This window comes from Mauremys reevesii, linkage group 18 (genome assembly GCF_016161935.1).
Source record: "Mauremys reevesii isolate NIE-2019 linkage group 18, ASM1616193v1, whole genome shotgun sequence".
NCBI lineage: Eukaryota > Metazoa > Chordata > Testudines > Geoemydidae > Mauremys > Mauremys reevesii.
The window spans coordinates 27,687,242-27,700,876 of record NC_052640.1 but is presented as its reverse complement, the minus strand read 5'-3'; the positions used below and the strand labels follow the sequence as shown (position 1 = coordinate 27,700,876).

The 13,635-nt window shown below is 51.6% G+C and overlaps 1 long non-coding RNA gene across 1 annotated transcript in view; it reads left to right on the top strand.

The window, feature by feature from the left end:
• The window catches only part of LOC120386420, a 36,069-nt gene extending 29,572 nt beyond the window's left edge, over positions 1 to 6,497 (top strand). Inside the window, exon 3 of the long non-coding RNA XR_005589716.1 lies at positions 6,265 to 6,497. This is a non-coding gene — a long non-coding RNA (uncharacterized LOC120386420). The remainder of the gene's footprint in view (positions 1 to 6,264) is intronic.
• The last annotated feature ends 7,138 nt before the right edge of the window (positions 6,498 to 13,635 follow it).

Genomic DNA, 13,635 nt, shown 5'->3' with positions numbered 1-13,635 from the left:
TCAACCAGAGTGCCCCAAGGGTCGGTCCTGGAGCTGGTTTTGTTCAATATCTTCATTAATGATCTGGAGGATGGTGTGGAATGTACCCTTAGCAAGTTTGCAAATGACACTAAACTGGGAGGAGTGGTAGATACACTGGAGGGTAGGGATAGGATACAGAGGGACCTAGACAAATTAGAGGATTGGGCCAAAAGAAATCTGATGAGGTTCAGCAAGGACGAGTGTAGAGTCCTGCTCTTAGGACGGAAGAATCCCATGCACTGCTACAGACTAGGGACCGAATGGCTAGGAAGCAGTGCTGCAGAAAAGGACCTAGGGGTTACAGTTGATGAGAAGCTGGATATGAGTCGACAGTGTGCCCTTGTTGCCAAGAAGGCTAATGGCATTTTGGGCTATATAAGGGGCATTGCCAGCAGATCGAGGGACGTGATCATTCTCCTCTATTCAACCTTGGTGAGGCCTCATCTGGAGTACTGTGTCCAGTTTTGGGCCCCACACTACAAGAAGGATGTGGAAAAATTGGAAAGAGTCCAGCAGAGGGCAACAAAAATGATTAGGGGGCTGGAGCACATGACTTATGAGGAGAGGCTGAGGGAACTGGGATTGTTTAGTCTGCAGAAGAGAAGAATGATGGGGGGATTTGATAGCTGCTTTCAACTACCTGAAAGGGGGTTCCAAAGAGGATGGAGATAAACTGGAGATGACCGAACAAGGAGTAATGGTCTCAAGTTGCAGTGGGGGAGGTTTAGGTTGGATATTAGGAAACACTTTTGCACTAGGAGGGTGGTGAAGCACTGGAATGGGTTATCTAGGGAGGTGGTGGAATCTCCATCCTTAGAAGTTTTTAAGGTCAGGCTTGACAAAGCCCTGGCTGGGATGATTTAGTTGGGGATTGGTCCTGCTTTGAGCAGGGGGTTGGACTAGATACCTCCTGAGGTCCCTTCCAACCCTGATATTCTATGATTCTATGATAGATTTGTTCAGAATGCCAAACCACAGAAAGGCCATGAGTTTGGACTCTGCAAGGCGTGGATTATCAATGGCACAGGGGTGGGAATGCAGCTGCCTCCGGACCTCCATAATATCCAAAGTATAGAAAAATTTTAAAACCAGTTCCTCCAAACTGCATAGCCCGTGCTCACATGTCTAAGATGGGTGGCGTGCAGGCAAGAGAACGGAGCAGCTTCCATGACTTGATAAAGCTTTTTAATATTAGTGTGAAACTCAAGTCGTTCATCTTACCCTGTACAAAATGTATAAACGTGTCACAGCTGGATGTGCACAGCCCTGTGGAACATGGCCATCTAGACCCGACGTTTCCAAAGACCTCAGCACCCAGAAGAGGAGCAAGATTTTCAAAAGGCCTCCAAATCCCTGGAGCCCAGAAGGTGCCAAGCTGTTGTGAACATCTGGCCCTAAGACATGAAATATTAGCAACAATGGTCTCAGGCGATTGGCAATAAGATCCTTACAGAACCTTTCCCCCGTAGGCCGCTGGTTCCGTGTTAGCCTCTGTTTGTTAACAATCTCAGGTTATCTCTGATGGCTGTAGGCTGACCTATGGGATCTCAGCTGGTCAGTCATGGAAATTAGAGGTGGAGAAGATATATTGATCCCCATATATGTCAGACCCTTCCCAGGGGACAGTGCAGGACTGTCCGTTATTGTGGGCTCGCTCTTTTGGCCTGCCTAGATTTCTATGGCCCAAGCAATGGGGTTTCCGGTCCTTGGCTTGGGAGACTGTCCCATACTCTAATAGACAGATTGTCCCATATTCTAATGGGGGGAGGGTTAGCTCAGTGATTTGAGCATTGGCCTGCTAAACTCAGGGTTGTGAGCTCAGGGGGCTGTTTTGGGCTCTAGGGCAAAAATCTGTCTGGGGATTGGTCCTGCTTTGAGCAGGGGGTTGGACTAGATGATCTCCTGAGGTCCCTTCCAACCCTGATGTTCTATGATCTAATCACTGATGTAAGAGAGCCACACCACAAAAGCCACCACACAATTGGCCCAGGTTAGTGTAACCCACACACCTCCTGGGTGTGGTGCTCTGTCCCCTCTAGTGGCATGGAGACCACTTAGAGATGAATGAGTCTACTACAGCCTTAGCTATGTCGGTGTTTGGCTCATGCATTTAGCTCCAGAGGTCCCAGGTTCAATCCCACCTGCTGACGCCCACGGTCTGTCAGTGTTACATTAGCACTCTGGCATATTGCAGCAACGTGGACGCTTGCCCTGACCCTGGTCATGCTGTCTGTTTCCACGGGTAAATGGAAACCAGCGTCTATGGCTGCCGCCTAGTATCTTTCATGAGGGAGAAACTCACTGAAACATACAGGACAATCTCTAGGGCCAGGGCTTGAGTGGGTTCAAAGCATCAAACAATTTGGCTCTTTGTCAGCTGGACAAACACTCCAAGAAGTTACCCATCCCCACGTTCCCTGAATCTCAGTAAATATTTGGATTTTGTCATAGCTTTGGGCATTGTTTTTATTTCAACCAAGCCAGCCTGCCCATCCCGCCACGCTCTGCTCTCAGCTGGGGTGTGGAGAAGGGGCTGGGGAAATGTCCTGGGAAACCGGAGTTTTTACCTTAGGACCTCACTCGCTCGGCATTGCCATGTCCGTCTCCCCCCTCAGCCTCAAAGGAACCCCTCTCATGGTGCATTACCAGCAGCAGCCCTCTGAGTGCCGAATGGAGAAGGCTCAGGCGGAGGGGCCAGTGAAGGAGGCTAAAGAGTGCTGCTAGGAGAACTCCAGGTCTGGTTGTCCTTATCCATAATCTCGAGAAAATAGTGGCCCAGTCACTCAGTATATTGCTGCCTATCTTCATTTTCTGCATTAAACTCCTCCACTTTCCTTTAGGTTGCCATTTGTATGTTTTTTCCTCCTCATCAAATTTGTTAAGGGACTACTCTGTGCAACAGTCTGCTCTCAGGACTGCAGGGAAGATGCTGATGTATTCATCTGCATCACATCAGGAGGGAGTCAGGGGAGGGGCGGAGCCTGGCTCCAACCCATAATACTGTGAGTAACCCAATTAACCCCTTCATGACCACTTTACAACCATCAACCAGCCCAAACTCCGCTGCAGCTCAGAGCCTCACTGTTCAGTATCGTGTGTGATCTCTGCATGGGCTGGGTGTGTTATTGCCCAGTGATGGGATCCCATCCATCCAGAAAGGTTATGTTCACCAGTGCACAAAGGGCAGAGCACATGCTGTCTGTCCGGATGCCTTTGATTTCAGACTGAGGAAAGCAAAGAAAGCACAAATGTAAGCTCAGCATGAGAGCGAGCACATGCTGCACAGCCCGCGCTAGCATTCTACGTTAGAACCGAAGCACAAAATGGCAGCTGTTCCTGCCGCCCTGCGGGAGGGCTCCCCTGCACATCTACAAACAGAATGCAAAGGAGCATAGATATAAATGTCACAATGGCAAAGGGGAAGGGCTCAAATGGTATGAAGGGCAGGTCAGTGTTTTTAGTGCAACCAAAGCGGAGGAGACATGGGGTTGAGCTGGTCTAAATCTGCCAGTTGGGAAGCGCTATGTGACCTACTCAGCAAAAGCAGCCATGGCAAGGCACACACAGAGAAGACGTCTGTCTCAGCCCTCTCTATGTGTCCTGATCAGTGGAAGTGGAGTTAGAGGTCTTGTTCCCTAGACACCAAGGGGACAGAGAAAGCAGGGAGTTAAGCTAGAAGCACCACAGCCATGTGGACAGAGCAGTGCCCAGGATTTAATAGAGCTCCTTCGGTATTGCTGCCCGTCTTGGATGTAAGCTCCAGATTTTCAGATCCTGACTGCGATCTCACAGCAGTTTCTCCACTGGAGCGTTCCCTGATTTACATCAGTGTGCGAGGCGAACCAGGCCCTTCTTGTACGTAACAAAGTTTTAACAAACGTCCATACAGCAAATGGCAGAGGAACGGCGAGTTTCCTTTGGAGGGCGCCACTGTTAGAATTGCCTATCTGATTTTTAATCAAAGATGCAAAGAACTGAGCTGGCCAAAGAATAGAAAACCAGATTTGCAGAAGATTGGGGGTGAAATTCACCTCCGTGCCGAGAGCCAGCACCAGTTCTATGCACCACCTAAGTTCAGTGAACGCAAGCTCCCAGTGTAATGCAGTCACTGCTGCGTCTTTTGGATGTATCCGTAGCAGTAAGTACACGGGATTGTCTCAGTATATGGCCACGGTGAGACCATCGCACAGTGTCCTGTTTTAGGCTCCACACTTGAGAAATGAAGCAGAAAAAATTGAAGATGGTTCAGTAAAGAGCTACACGTATGTTTTGAGGCCAGGAACACTTGCCTGACAGTGAAGAGGCAGCTAAATCTGTAGGTTATGAAAGAGAAGGTTGAGAGATTATCATGGTCTGTGCGGATCTCCATGGGGAAGCGATTTCTGATAGCAGAGGGCTCTTTAATGTAGCAGATGAAGGCAGAAAGAGATCCAATGTCTGGAAGCTGGATCTAGATGAATAGAGATAAGGCCCCCATTTTTAACAGGGAGAGTAATTAACCATTGGAACAACTCCATCACCTGCAGGTTTTAAATCAAGATTGGATGTCTCTTTCTAATAAATATGCTCTACCTAAAGAAGAAGTTGTGGAGTGGCTGCAGGAATCAGTCAGTGGGGATTTTTGCTACAGGCAGTCGCCGATGGGCCACACGCCATTACAGGCAGTCCTGTCATACCATCCCCTTCATAAACTTATCAAGCTCAGTCTTGAAGCCAGTTTGGGGTTTCTGCCCCCACTGCTCCCCTTGGGAGGCTGCTCCAGAACTTCACTCCTCTGATGGTTAGAAACGTTCACTTAATTTCAAGCCTAAACTTGCTGATGGACAGTTTATATCCATTTGTCCTGGGGTCCACATTGGCGCTTAACTTAAATAACTCCTCTCCTTCCCTGGTATTCATCCCTCTCTGATGTATTTATACAGAGTAATCATATCTCCCCTCAGCCTTCTATTGGTTAGACTAAACAAGCCAAGCTCTTTGAGTCTCCTCTAATAAGGTCGGTTTTCCATTTCTCAGATCATCCTTGTAGCCCTTCACTGCACCTGTTCCAGTTTGATTTCTTATATATGAGAGATCAGAATTGCACACAGTGCTGCAGATGAGGTCTCACCACTGCCTTGTATAATGGCACTAACACTTCCTTGTCTCTACTGGAAAAAAACCACCTCCACGAGGGCCGTAGCTCCCAGCTCAGGTGCACTGTCTACACTGGTGCTTTACAGAGCTGAAACTTGCTGCGCTCAGGTGGTCCCCCCCCCCCACAAGCAAGAAAGTTGCATCGCTGTAAAGTGACAGTGTAAAGCAGTGGGTCTCAAACTTTTGTACTGGTGACCCCATTCACACAACAAGCCTCTGAGTGTGACCCCCCCCCCATACATTACTTTTTAATATATATTTCACACCATTAAAAATGCTGGAGGGAAAGCAGGGTTGGGGTGGAGGCTGACAGCTCGCAATCCCCCCATGTAATAACCTCGCGATCCCCTGAGGGGTCCCGACCCCCATTTTGAGAACCCCGGTGTAGACAAGCCCTTAGTAACTTTATCACCTTTTGAATACAACAACTGGAACAATTATAGAAAAATCTACAATTACTTTCTGTCATTTAGGCTACTCACTTTTTGCAGTTCACCAAGTTTGGAACAAATCATTGAACTTTCAGTAACATCCTACCAGCCCTTTCTTATCGTAATCCCCTGTTAATCACCCTGTTTTTAAACACAATTCTGACTCCCTGCCTTGGGGGCACAAGCTGGGAGCAGCACATCTCCTGTCTCCTCTGGGGAACTCGTCACATCGCACACTCAGGCTGCCTGCCTGGCTTGCAGGTTTGCTTGGCTTTTTTTTTTTGTGGGGGGTGGGGTGGGGTGGGGTGGAGCAATGCCCTCCCATGCCCCTTGCCCCCATGACACAACCCCAAAATATAGAAGTCAAACTACGCCTATAGTGCTGAGCCTGGTTCTTTCTGCTTTCTTGGGTTGCATTATTCCATCTCTGGGAGCATTCGAAACAGCCAAGAAGCACCAAAATGGCATGAATTTGAGCACAAAAGCGTCTTTCCCTATTCTAGTCCAAAGTTACTAGTCATCGGTCTTCTTTTTAAAAATGTCATTTAAAATGATTTGCCCAAGCTAAGTTGTGGAATCCATATGTCAACAGGTACCACAATTCAGTCATGAGCAATTTGGGAACTGATAAGAGGGGCTCGGTTCATAATGAATATCATTTGCAATGTTCAACCAGGCCCACCATGCCAGGGAGAAATGTACTGAAGATTAAAGACCTTTCACAAGACTCTGTATGCCACTGAGCTCTTCAGCAATGACACAACGGAGCGGAGTGCGGTGGGAGAGACATCAGACCCTGGTGAAACCCATTGCGGTGACTGATGCGCTAGATGGAGCTAACTCCCGAGCAGGAGACCTGGCACCTTTTCCCTTGGCAACAGAATGAGCTAAGGAGGGACGGGTAAAAGAAAGGCCTTTTGCAAATACATCAGCATCAAAGGACCTGCTAGAGCGCACGCAGACCCCATAATGAATGAGCCGGCATGAAATGAATAATGACTCCAAAATGGCTGAGACACTGAACTGCATTTTAAAATCTGTGCTCAGTGAAATGTTGGCAGAGATGCAGGGGTGTGTGTGTGTGTGTATGGGGGGGAGGTGCTCAGGGGCAGGGATCTTGCTGGGGGTGGGGGAGCTTGCTGGGGGGATGGATCACATGTCCATGCACATACTCCACGGGCAGACCTCTGAAAGGTTCTGGGTTGGGGCCCGTACCTGAGAAAAGTTCAGCCCTCTCCTTGTAGCTTGCATGGCTCGTGCCTCCTCTGGAATTGGTTGGGGTGCTGAGTGGTGCTGAGGGTGGCACTAAAAAGAACTGCAGGTTGGATAACTCTGGGCAGGGGGACACTGAACACAGATTGCACAAAGTGACAGAACATCATTTTCCACCTGATCTGGCATGCTGCCGACAGCACCAAGGGGTTTTCCCAGGGCTAGGAACAGCACCCTGTTGGAGAGATGAGCAAAGCCAGGAGGCAAGCAGTGTGTCCCACCCAGCATAGGATTCACTTGTACCTAGAATCATGGAATACCAGGCAGTTTTTTGCCCCAGATCCCTAAATGCCCCCTCAAGGGTTGAGCTCACAATCCTGGGTTTGGCAGGCTAATGCTCAAACTGCTGAGCTACCCCTGCCTGTCAGGTACTGCAGTAGCTACCAGTGATGGGGCAGGAGGATGAAACCATGATTCTAGCGCTACTCAGGGAGCTGCTGGAGGCTCAGAGCAGAACGTAATTGGCAAGCACTGAGGTGGAGAAGCAATGGAATTAAATTGCTGACACTCCAACGCCACCCGCGTCACTTCCCAGCTGGGAGGTTGCACCCTGAGTGCCACAGGGGGACAGGAGAGACCGGGGGGCGGACGAGGAGAGGCAGAAAGGGGGCAGGGGGCAGCTCTGGGCCCTTTGCCAAGCAGCATTCTGCACACAGACATTGTCTCTGGCCTGCCTTTGCTGCTCTGCTCTCTGCAGGCCCCAGCAGCCCCTCGGGAATATCATGGGACTGGAGAGAGGAGCAGGCGATCAAGTGCCCCCTGTAACAGCCCCAGTGCTAGAGTCGGGGAAGGGGCTGCCCTGCACTGTGATGGGAAGTGCCTGCGTAGCGGGGGGATGGCTGGCTCCTGCTGGGCCAGCTAGAACGCTGCTGCTGGGAACTGGCAGGGGCATGGGGAGTGGAAATCATCCCCTCCCCTGGAGCCCTTTGCCTACCCTGGGTTCAGCATGGTGCATTCGTTGCCCTGTTCCTGGAGGTACACCCGGCCTTTGTCTGTGTGACCTCACTGCAGGTGGAATCTCCCCAGAACAATCTCCTCTGTTTGCTGCTTGGAAAATAAGCAAACCCCGTCAGTGTCTGCTCTGTGCCGATTGCTGATGCCAGCTCGGCTGGTGCTCACAAGGCCGGAGGAGGGCTTGGACTCGGGCTGCATCTTCTTTGGCCATGGTGCTGCGAGGGTGCACTGGGCACTCAGGGGTTGGCTGAGAGGTTTGGGGGAAGCCATTTCAGATCCCTGCCCTGGTGCCCCCCCGAAGGGGTGCTGGATGGCAGGCTCTCCTGTCTGGGAGCCCAGCGTGCTTGACATGGTTGGCAGCTGGAGCAGCTCTCCATGCTCAATGCTTCCCACGCGCCGGTTTATTAAATTCAAGCCCACTTTGTTTGCAAAGGCGGAAAAGCTGTCAGAGGCCATTAATCCAAACAGAATTTAATCTCTCAAACAGCATTTGCTCAGGCACCGCTGCTAAATCTATAGAGTTAAAAACTGTTGACAATTAATTAAAATGCCTCTCGGCTAAAGTGTGGATGGGGCCGCTCTGCAGGGCACCAACTCCCGTGTCAAGAGCCTGTCCCGGGAACACAGGCCTCTCCTCCACTCAGAGGCAAAGCAACTGGCTTCCCTCTAGGCAGCTGCATGTGCGACTTGCCTGGAGTGCAGCCCTTGTGGGGAGAGTCCGGGGATGCCTGGCCACAGACGGCCGTGAGAGATGGAGCCGTCTTGCCACTGTCAGCAGCAGCTCAGGAACAGCGGGAAAGCAGAGAGGTGGCTGTCCTGGGACAAGGTGCGGGAGAAAGGCAACTTTCTTCCCTGTGGTGCTGAGACATCGCGGCTATGTAGACAGAGAGATGAGCTAATGGTGTCTATTGCTTCCCGCGACGATCCCCCTAACTCCCAGAGGGAGAAGGTCCCAACCGTTCCCTCTCTTGCTCCCCTTACTAGTACAGTGTGGAGGAGGAGGCCCCCACTAAAATCTGCCAGTGGGGGTCGCTGCTTTCCGAGGCTGGCTGCCTTGGCTCTCCCCCGCCCAGAGCTCAGGGGGCCCTTCGGAGGTATAGGGGCCTGCTCCTCAGGGCAAGGCCAGGCCTGGGACCAGTGTTACGAGGCAAAATTGCAGCACATGCAGTGTGTGTGAGCAAGAGAGAGCACGTCTGCGTGTGCGAGGGGGATGTGATCGCGTGTGACAGCACTGTAAACAATAGGATTGCAGTATTATAGTCATTTAAGTCCACCGTATGGTTATTGGCTACGTTGTTGCTGATGTCATTATGCTATTGCCCAATAAGAAGTGAATCAAACACCGCAGACATAGTCCAAAGAGTTGGAAGTCTCGGGCAAGGGGGGGGCAGTGTAAGGAGTTAGACTGGGGGCTCAGAGGCTGGGGGTTGAAGGCAGTGGAAGGAGTTAGGCTGGGTGGGGGTTCAGGCTGGGGGTTGAAGGCAGTGGAAGGAGTTAGGCTGGGGGGGGCTCTGGGTGGGGGGTGAAGGAAGTGGAAGTAGTTCGGCTGGGGAGGGGTGGGGGCTCAGGCTGGGGTTGAAGGCAGTAGAAGGAGTTAGGCTGGGCGGGGCTCATGTTGGGGGTGCAGGAAGTGGAAGGGGCTAGGCTGGGGGGGTCAGAGGCTGGGGGTGAAGGCAGTGGAAGGAGTTAGGCTGGTGGGGGCTCAGGCTGGAGGGGCTCAGGCTGCGGGGGTGAAGGCAGTGGAAGGAGTTAGGCTGTGGGGGCTCATGTTCGGGATGCAGGCAGTGGAAGGAGTTAGGCTGGGGTGCTCAGGCTGGGGGTGCAGACAGTGGAAGGGGCTAGGCTGGGGGGGTCACAGGCTGGGGGGCTCAGGCTGGGGATTGAAGGCAGTAGAAGGGGTTAGGCTGGGGGGGGTCAGAGGCTGGGGGGGTGCAGGCAGTGGAAGGAATTAGGCTGGGGGGGTCACAGGCTGGGGGAGCTCAGGCTGGGAGAGGAGGGCCCCAAGGGGATCTTCATGTAAATTTTTATCAAGAAAACCTTCCAGGGCTTGTAATGTCCTTTGTCAAGAGCCTGCTAGATCCCTTCCTGCCACTGTAGCTGGGGGTCCCTGGCCTACGTGGGAAGGGGGAAATGAAGCAATCAGGTTGGGTAAAGTCACTGGACTGGGCATGTAACAGTGACTCCATCCCAGCAGTGGCGGCAGATCAGCATGTGCTGTGGTGGGGACCAAGCCAGTGGTGAGGGACTGGATAACCCAGAGAGCCACGCACGGTGCTGGTGACTTGATTTCCTGCTGGCTGACATCACGTCCAACTTGGTCCGAGGGCTGCAGAAGTCGGGGTGTACATCGGCCTGCAGGTGAGCTGGACAACGCAGGGGAGCTGGCACGGTGAGAACGGCAGGGGGAGAGAACCAAGCACTGAACGCTGCGCAAAGGACTCTAGAGAAGGGGGGTTGTTAAACAGGCTATTCTGAGGGTGACACCTGCCACCACACGGGTACTACAGCATTACTGCTGTGCGCATCATCATCAGCATCCTGTCCATACCCCCGGGCTCCCAAACCCTGGCAGTTCCGTCCCCTCGCCCGGCTCTGAGGCCTGGAGAGGGGCTGAGGGTTTGTGCTGTGACTCATTCCTTTCTCCCACTGCAAGCCCACGTAGCCTGTGAATCCTGTGTGGCTGGAGGCGCCTGCTCACAAGCTGATGGTGCTCTTCTCTGTTTCACATGCCAGGCAGGTGGGGAGCATTGGGGGCTGTGACCCCGGGCACCCCAGATATTAACATCCCTGTTGTGTACCCCAGAATTCGATAATGCCGCAGTCAGCAATTTTGTATATTAAGCTGCTGCCAGCTGAAAAACAAACATCACAGAGCCAGGAAAAGCTTAGGCCTTTGTGAAGTGACCCCAGGCACCCCAGAAATTGGCATCCCTGTGTTTACCCCAGAATCTGATAATGCCGCAGTCAGCAATTTTGTATATTCAGCCACTGCCAGCTGAAAACCAAGCATCACAGAGCCAGGAAAAGCTTAGGCCTTTGTGAATCAAGGTCAGCCAGCTGCATCCTTGCAGCTTGTTAATCAGAATGGGAGGATGGGACAGAAAGTTAACAAGTATGGAAGAGAGAGAGTGACTAGCGCCCTTGGTTTGAAGTGCCCCTGACACAGTGTTGTTATGACTAGAAATGTTTTGATGATATGAGATAATGAGCAGTTTTGCTGAAAGTAGGAGAATGGCGACCCACTAGGAGTCGCTATAGGTTATGTGCTTCATTTGAAGTTAGTTATAAAAGATTAGATGAAAAAATATGCTTTGGAGCAGTCCGAGGAAGCTTTCTTTGGGCAAGGATCTGACAGCTAAGTTCCCCAGCAGCTAGCCGGAAGGTGTGACTCTGCACCCCATAGTCTTCACAGTGATCTTATGATATGATCATGACATAATCATAATGTATTTTATGCAAGATAAGCCACGTGAGGTGTCATTGCAAAGGTCAGGATTTACTGAATATGATTATCCTATTTGTATGCATGTATCTGAAGTTAGGAATATTGACCATGTATCTGTATTACAAATGTGTTTACACCTGAGGAATGCCCACTAGGCAAAAGTCTCTCCATCTAGATGGCTGTTTGGGAAGGGCCCATTCAGATTAATGAGCCATTAGGGGAGAACAATAGGTCTTAGGAGAAGCTTATCTCCCTCCTGGAGGCTTTCTGAGGACACTGCAGACAGCCTCTGACTCATGGCTGCTGTGACACTATAGGGACATGTGACCAGGTCATCTGGTGCTGGTCTCCAGCTTGGGATGTCAGTGTTTTTCCACTGACTGGCATGGGAACCAGGCTTTGAAACAAAGGGTTCCGCCATATGCAAAAGCTGTATAAGGCAGGGGAGCGACATCATCGTGGTTCTTCACTGACTCCCACCCAAAGAAACTCCTGGAAACACTTGAGGAATAAAGGCTGAACTGGGGGAAGTGCTGGACCCTGGCTAAAGGGCTTTTTAGCCTGTGAATGAAACACCTGGGGATTCCAAGCTGTAAGCGAGTGCAGCTTGTACCTTGAGCATCTGCAGCCTGCTTGTAGGATCACGTAGGGTGAGAATCTGTGATTCGTATCCAATCTCTTTAGTACATTGAGTTTAGTTTGCATGTTTTGTTTATTTGCTACGTAATCTGCTTTATTCTGTTTGCTATCCCTTATTCGCACTTAAAATCTATCTTTTGTAGTTAATAAACTTGTTTTTGCTTTATCTAACACCAGTGTGTGAGAGTCATTACTTGAGGCAGAAAGCTGTTGTAGATTTTCTCTCCACATTGAGGGAGGGGGCGAATTTCATGAGCTTACGCTGTACAGTTCCCTGTGCAGCGCAAGGCAATATAATTTTGGGTTTACACTCCGGGGGGGGGGGGGGGGGCGTGCCTGAGCAGCTGGGAAGTTCCTTAGCTGGAGCGTCCCCATGCAGAGCTGATCACAGGGTCTGCATGTCACTGCAGCTGGGGGTGTCCCTACCTGTATGTGTGCTGGTAAAAGTGCAGGCTGGAGCCTTGGAGAAGGCTTGTCAGGCTGGACACAGCAGTACAGTGTAAAGGGAGCCTAGGCTGGTGGGTCAGGGTGGCTCAGTGGTACCCCAGTTCCAGGTGGCACCCCGGGGGGAACCCATCACAGTGGGGCTCCCCGGAAGCCTGGCAGCTGATTCTTCCAAACTCTTAACTCTAGGTAAATATACTTGTTTGGAAATACTCTAACCCTCCTGTGCGTGTGTGTGTGTGTGTGTGTGTGCGCGCTTGAGAACCAATACAAAAGTTGTTTTAGATGCGAGCACTCCTGGTTTGTAGCCATTATATATCAGACGGAGGAGCTGTGTCCCCATCTGGGGTCTGAGAAACCTCGAGTAACAGCAGGGCAGGCGTATTCCAGGTTCTGGGGTGCCTTGTGCAGCCAGACCCTCCTTCCATCTGCCCCTCTTCCTCTGGGGATCTCCCAGGGGCACTTTCACCCTCTCTGTGAGGAGCAGGACCCTGCCGGCTCCAGCTGCCACTCAGCACTCCCTGGAGCGGTTGGAGGGGACATGGCTCACCATCATGAACACACTCTGGGAGTTGATTTAGTTGGGGTTGGTCCTGCTTTGAGCAGGGGGTGGGACTAGATGACTCCTGGAGTCCCTTCCAACCCTGAGTTTCTATGATAATTCAATCCCATTTCATCTCCCTGCTTCCTTTGTGCTCTTGCTGCTGGTACAGATGCTGCATCCTCTGAGTGGACAGAGGTTCTGTAGCAGAGACCAAGGAGGCCATGCCACCTCCCCGCCCACACTGCCAAGCCCTCAGCTCTGGGTCCGATGCCAATGCAGCCAGGTGACACCATGCAGGCCTGGAGGGAGCTGTTGGATCCCAGAGGCTGTCTGCACGGCTGCCCTGCTTAGGGCCCAGAGAAGCGGAAAGCAGCTGGAGAAGCTGCGACAGAAATAGAAAGCATTGTCTCTTCTAGCTCGAACCGATCGCTTTCAAGTCAGACATCAATGGTGGGCTGCGAGCCCTGCAAAGGCAATGTGAGCTGCCTGGCACCGAAGGGAGGAAGGAGGTCTGCCTCTGAGGCTGGCCTCTTCCCTGCCCAGGAGAGGATCCTTCCGCACAGGGGGAAACGCTAATTTTAACTACAAATACAGGCTCTTGCATTTGTTGGAAAGGGAGGCAGCCTTGGAGCTCTCGGCTCTGTCCCCAGCTTGCCAAGAAAAAGCCCCTTTGAAGGTGGAGGCGCCTGCGCCTTCAAACCACCTGCCAGCATCGTTAAGGACAAAAAGGCTTCTGAAGGCAGGTGAAT